The following is a 7,104-nucleotide window of genomic DNA, read 5'->3' as shown; positions in this document are numbered from 1 at the left end:
GACTGACTAATGTGTGGTTCTTCTATGCAATCAGTGTGTGTTTTACAGTTTATTTTATAGTAGTTCTCTGATTTATTAATCAACCAATAAAGGAACAGTAAGTACATTAAGCATCACTCGGTAATTTAAGTGCTATGTACTGTATGTTTCAGTACTTAAAAGATTTGTTGCCCCTGTGGCTTGATGTATGGTAGTAATTACAGTAACACACAAACACGCTAGGAATCAGGTTGAATTTAAGATATTGCTTTTCTCTATCTCTTGGGATCTGCTCAGAGTTGCTATGAGTCTTGGTTTGTCGATGTCTGATTCTATTTTAAGCTTCTCTAAATGTGCAATGACCTTGAAAGAGCCCCTTTTTTTTTTACCTCTCAGACAGACTGAGTGCCAGGAAGTGAGTGTTTGAGGGGTTAGAGGCTTTGTTGCTCGTGTTTGATATGTCAGTGTGTGAAAGTGTTACTGCAGCGCCGGTGAAAAAAAGGGTGATTGAATGGTCAAGGCCTCGGATTCTCCCCTCTCTGGGAGTCTCACTGAAGGGACATGAGTGAGTTAGGGGCTGGGCAGATGGGTGGATGGGTAGGGGGGCAATGACATCTCATGTCATTATACCTGTAGAGCATACAGTATGACATGGAAAAAAAATGGGTAAAAGGAAGAGGCAAAGTTTCAGGAAGGTTGCAATTATGGATGAATACTTTATGCTTCGATGCACATAATAATTAGATATTGGCTAATTAGTTACCAACCACACTCCATTGTGAATGGGATCGTGAGCAGTCAAGGAAACAAAACTTAGTGGGAGCTGAACACCGATCACACCACATCAGAGATAAGAGGGCTTAAGGGAAGCTATGGGCTTCAGTAACCCAGACATTTAGGTGCGTTATCCCTAAATGATCTCTAGCTGATCACAATGTTTATGCTTACTCTGGAGTGTACTAAAGGTTGTCTACAGCTGTGTGCTGCTGTGGTTTAACAGACAGCTGCAAGCAAACAGTGTTTCACTGAGAAGTCAGTAAGCTGCACTCACACTGCAGTTATTAAAAGATTACATCAGGGATCACACCACACCGTATGATTAATTAACCTTGACTGATGCTTTGTAAAGCTGAATCCAGCTGAGCAAGTATGCCCACAGGTCTGCATGTACATACACATACATATGAGATGGTTGAAAGCATCACTGTAGCTGGTCCCACTAATACTAACTCAGGGTTACTGTAGTGAAACAAAGCCTTGCTTACTCCAGATTAGTATGGGACCAGTCCTCTCATCCTCCCCGGTGCGTAAGACTCTTATTAGTCCCTGTCCAAGCACTAAGAGTGCTGGGGCTCTGGGTTTTGTCTCCTAAACTGACAGCTTGCTTTTTTTTCTGCATCTCTTTGATCACTTTGTGTAGTACGCCTTGGACACAGGCCAGTGTTTGACAGAATCATCATCCCAAGTACCAGGTTAAATCTGCATATGCATACCGTGTGTGGTTCAAAGGGGAGCTGACTCAGGAAGGGTCTGGGTTGCTTGGCTTCAGTCCCCTGCTTCCCATGGCACGCAGATGAGCAACACAATGCTGTCGTAACCTGCAGGACAGTCCATGAATAAAACATAACCTCTGTATTAGTGCTTAAAGATGTCTTTTCATTTCCAGTTTGAGTCATGAGGCATATTGAAGCTTATAGCACAGCAAAAGATTAGTAATTTCTGTGTGCTGTTACGCTTTTATCAAAATGGCACACACACAAACACACAAGTAATTTTGCTATACATCGGTGCACAACCACACATACACATACACCACAACTGAGCCCCTTCAAGATGTTCCCAGAGAAATCCTGAAGCATGAATGGTGTATATTTTCAATAGTTTTTTATTAATATGTGCTGATACAAGGTCGCTCTGACCTGCGATGACGCAAACACTCACAGAAAATCATCCCCTTTGGCCCAGACAGCTGTCAAAGCAATGACCATGGAAAAAAAATCTAATGAAACAAATGAACATCATTGCTCAAAGAAAACAGAAACAGAATCAAGGAGTATTATTAACCTCAGTTTACATCAGTCTGAGTGGTACAAGATAAATTATCCATTCTATAGAAATATGACAGAAAGCTCTGTAACTGGTGCTATATGTAGAACCCCACATGGCACAATGTCAGTTCTCACTGTTCCTACCAGTGCCTACAGCCTGCTATGTAAAACCACTAGTATCCAATAATATAAACCCATAAATATGAGCATTTCGGGGCTGTCCAATACTGACCAGGTTCTGCTGAGAGCTCATTAATACAGCCCTTCGCTGATTCTCAGACTATCCCATTCACACCTGCTATAGCCAGCTATTCAACCTCTGATGAGACACAGACCATGATGGGGCTGGGTTTTTCTGGCAGCCCCATGGACGGTCATGGGATGGAGATCACTACAGCCATGGACAAGCACATGCAGGCACAGTTCAGCTCCTCCCCACTCTTAAAGACAGCTCCCTCAGCACACAGATAAGGGAAGAAATAGAAAAAAATCATACCTACAGATTCAGCTTGCTCCTGCTGTATGAGATGCTAACATGTAAATAGCAAATCTTGCCTTTCTCCAATTTGGTGTATAAAACCTAACCTGGCAGAAGACATGTATTGTACATATGTCTGTGTGTCAAAGGATATGTTTGTTTTGGTTTTGGACCTCGGGGTCTTAATGTAGAATAGGCTTCACATTTTTAGAATTTGGAGAAGCTCATCCCACCCAAAAGCCCCACTGTTGTTGGTCCCACCCTGTGCATCAAAGATGGCCTGAATTGCTGGCACAGCTCCCCATTCATTTTCAAGACAAAAGAGAAACAGCACAATCCTCATCACTGGGTTTATGCCATACCCCTACATATTCTTAAAACTACTCTATAAGTACTGTATAGTAGTCATGTGGACATGTAACAAGAGACCGATAATAAAATAGTACTACTTTATCATTGTTTACATTTGCTTTTTAAAAATCTCTATAGGAAAATCCTGTCACATTTGTTAGCACTCCAAAAATCAGCTGACGCGGCAGTGGATTCATATTCACATTTTTTAAAGGAAGCATCCATAAGACCAAACAACAATCACATCATCTTTCTTCCTCTACAGGCAGATCTGTTTTATTCTATGAATGAACTTGAGAACCAGCATGTCAGGTTGATCCATTTAAACCATAGAGTGATAACCTCTGGACCGCAAACCACCAACAGAGAGCCATCTGAAACAAAGCAGCACATCCATCTCCTTATCTCCAGATCCAACTCTGCACAGCCTCACTGCAACCCCCTCCCCCATAAACCAGTCACCCTCCCTCTCTCACTGACTTTAGCTATGAATTTGTGACATCTGTGGTGACATCTCTGCTGATGTTGTCCCCGCTCTGTCCCCTCTCGGGCCAGTCTTTGCAGACATAATGAACCTCTGCTCCTTTGCTACTGTTGAACAGCCGCCCCTCTGTCCCTAGCGTGATATAGGTCACACAAATCTTTGGAAATAATGAAAAAAAAAAGGTTCTTGTGTGAAAGGGTCAACTGCAAGTGAATGGACTGTAGGCCTGCTGGGACCTCTGCTGTCTAATGATAGACTGAACAATGCCACAGCTCACTCTCCACTGACACTAAGCTGCAGGGGTGAGACTGCACTGTGTCAAAGGTTGGGCGTCCCACCTTTTAAACAACTTCCCACCTTACCACTGAGGCACACACGTCAGGCATGCCACCAGCATGGAACTGGAACTGTGTTAAACATTTGCAGACAGAGAAAGAAGAGAGCTCTGGGAAGAGAGTGAGGGCGAGTTCACTGCAGTAAATTAGTACCCACGGTGTTATTATTGTAATCAGAGGTTTGGAGGGCTTTGAATGGTGGAGAAACTCCCGTTATGTGAACCTCCGTCCGACAGCGTGGGCCCCAGACCTTCTACTGTATAATCACTATCATTTACCACAGTACAGCACTCCTCTGTTTATTGAGATATTAATCTGGAGTAAACAAAGCTTTTGACAAAACAAATTAACACTCTCAAAGAAGTGCTGCACTAATGGAGTCCATTGAGATTGATATTAAAATGTGGATGAGATGTGGGGCAGTGGGGAAGGAGCTGGGAGGTGCTGGAAAAAAGAGAAGAAGGCCCAAGGTGACGCATGTTCCTCCTCTCGTGGGGAGCGTCTGTCTAAACAGTGTTTCTCCCTGGGGCAGGTCCCAGCTGAGTGCTAGAGATCAGCATCAGCACATTATGTCAAATGCAGGGAGGAGGGGGGTGGAGTCAATGATGATGGTAATGAGAATGATAGGGATAAAGATGATGATGGCTGTCTTGTGTTCCCCATTAACACTTCAACCCTGGAGTGAATTGTTTTATCTTCAGTCCTGCTTGTTAAAATACATTCAGTTGTCCTCGGTTGACCAGTGAGTGCTGTCTCAGCACGGTGCCCGACAACTGAGCCATAAGATCCGTGCTTCACGTCGTCCAGCACTGCAGCAGAGCAGAATACATGTGCATACTGTCATTTGTAAACACAGACAGCTCCCAGGTTCAGCTGCAAGTCCAAGTGATGTACCATCAAATCAGTATTGCACATGTTCCCCCTATGGCTAAAGTGATGATACTAGGGCCTTCTTTCTGAGCCGCATCACAGTCCACGGCCCATACAATGTTACACAAACGATTTGAATAACAAGAATAAATGGCAGCAAATCCTTGTAATCCCTCTCCCTTATCTGTCTTTAACCCTCTCTCTTTCAGCCCCTGGAGCCGCAGCTAAAAGCTGTCCTTTGGGTTCCCTTAGAAGTGGGATAGTCAGGCCCTAGCCAAATGTCACACTGCAGTGGATGCATCTATTTTCTGCTCACGTTCCATCCACACACCACATTCTTTCATTGGGCGCAGGTTTACAAGGGAGATAGTCCAAAAAAAAAAAAGAAAGAAAGAAAAAAGAAAAAAAAATGCCATGAATAAATCAATGTGAATAAATATTCCAAAAACATACATAAAAACTGATAAATAAACCATAACAAATACCTATAAATAAAGCGCAGAAGAAGGCAAACTCTCAGTATTGTAAAGGTCAGACAGATTTCAGCTGGATGAAAGGAGCTTCATGAGCGGCTCTCTCTTGACAGCTAATTTCTCAAATGTATCGCTTGCATAAGGTGGCATATTGGAAACATGTTCCTCTCGATCAGTCAACCCTGCTTGTCATTTTCATGGTATATGGGTATCTCATGTCTCCCGAGGCGGTCTGATTTCTCCTGTCCTCCTTGTACCTCAACACCACGACAAGAGCAACTTCCATTTGAGGCGCAGAAGTAATGGCAGCTCTCAGAGATGAGTAGCCCCCCTTGTCTGATGTGCATTCAAGTCTCACAACATAAAAATAGCCTCTCAATTGTGTGTGCACATACAAAAGTCTGGTGCACGGCACGCACACACACTCTCACACACTGGATACACACAGACAGCCATTCAGTCACATTCATACTTACACACATGCACATGAACACATGCACACAGGAATTAATGAGTTGTCACATTAGGCTCTGGAGTAATGCTGAAACTATCTTTAAGAAACAGCAAAATGCAATATTCTCTGATAGCAAAACAAATGTCATTATCATACATGCTAAAACCCATGTTGTTCAAAGTATGTAATCTGGTTATATCTTCCAAATAATACAAGAACAAACCAAATCACTTTATGGATGCTGTCGTTCACCCACAATGCTTTATCGTGCCTTTGAGGCACAGTATGACATTAAACGACATCTATCTCGCTTGCCCCGCACCTCCCGCCCCCCCGCTGCCTTCGGCAATTCCACCCTGGGAATGTCAAAGGTCAAACATTAACAACATGTTATGGATTATATTACATAAAAATTGTGCCGGGTTTTTTTTGTTCCATTTTTCATTTGTATAAATAAAAATCTACTACACATTATAATCTCTCTCTCTCTCTGCCTTTCTCTCTCCATTGGACTTCACTGAATGGCACAGTGCTGGGGCAAAGAAGAGCGAGAGAGCGAGAGATCAAGCATCGGGGGAGAGAGATAGAGTGTATCATTCAGGTCACAAACTCCAAAACATTTTATTTTTTCTTTCGGCTGTTTGTTGCAGTACAAGAAGTCATTTTTCATAGTATTTGTTACTTTTTGTTGCTTTTGATCATCTGGTGTCTCTATTTACATAGCAGGAATAAAGTAGATTCATGTGTGGTTCCTATGTACACGGTTATACCAATTGGTCGACCAGTGCGTTTGCGACGTTTACAGTCTTGGTTGTCGCAACCACACACAGGAAACAAGTCCACGTCAACTGGCTAGGCTCTAACAGCAAAGTACAGGGGGAGGAGGGTGGCACCAGTCTGCTCCCGCAGCCCCCAGAGGATGCAGACCCAAAGTCAACAAATTGAATACTCTCTTCAAAACAATAGCAAGGCAGTCATTAAACTTTTCAAATGCCTAAAGCAAACAACCAGAGAGAACAGTGGAGAGGATTGGCCAGTCGTATGGATGCAGGTTCTCCTGCTCTGGAAGGGTGGTGCAACGCCTCCTCAGTCTCCGACTCCGCCTCTACTCCACTTCTGTACATCGTTGTTGATTCATAGCAAGAGAAAATGAAGGCAACTACACTGAATCAGCTTCCACTGCCTGCTTGGAACAAAAGCTCTTGCTCCCTTTTACTTAGATGGAGAACTGTTTTCACTTTTGATCTTCAGTAATGAGCACTTCTGGATGAGTGAGTGAGTGAGTGAGTGAGTGAGTGAGTGTGTGTGTGTGTGTGTGTGTGTGTGTGTGTGTGTGTGTGTGTGTGTGTGTGTGTGTTTGCCTTGTGAATGTTCTAGTTTCTGTTCTGGCTCAATAAAAGATATTTTTGGCAACAATGAAGAGCTTTCTGTGAGACATTTTTTAGGTTATAATAGTGTACTATATTCCCTGTCTCCACAGCTAACTACTCCTATCAAATAATGACTCGAAAAAGACCTATGGATGGTAAGAAAGGGAAATGAGATAAAATATAAAATGATATTCCCATCTCCGGAGGCAGGTCTGAAGAGAAATTACATAAAAAACTTTAACAAAGTTTTAAAGTTTTGAAA

This window comes from Toxotes jaculatrix, chromosome 18, assembly GCF_017976425.1.
Source record: "Toxotes jaculatrix isolate fToxJac2 chromosome 18, fToxJac2.pri, whole genome shotgun sequence".
NCBI classification, from domain to species: domain Eukaryota; kingdom Metazoa; phylum Chordata; class Actinopteri; family Toxotidae; genus Toxotes; species Toxotes jaculatrix.
Note: the sequence above shows the minus strand (reverse complement) of the source record.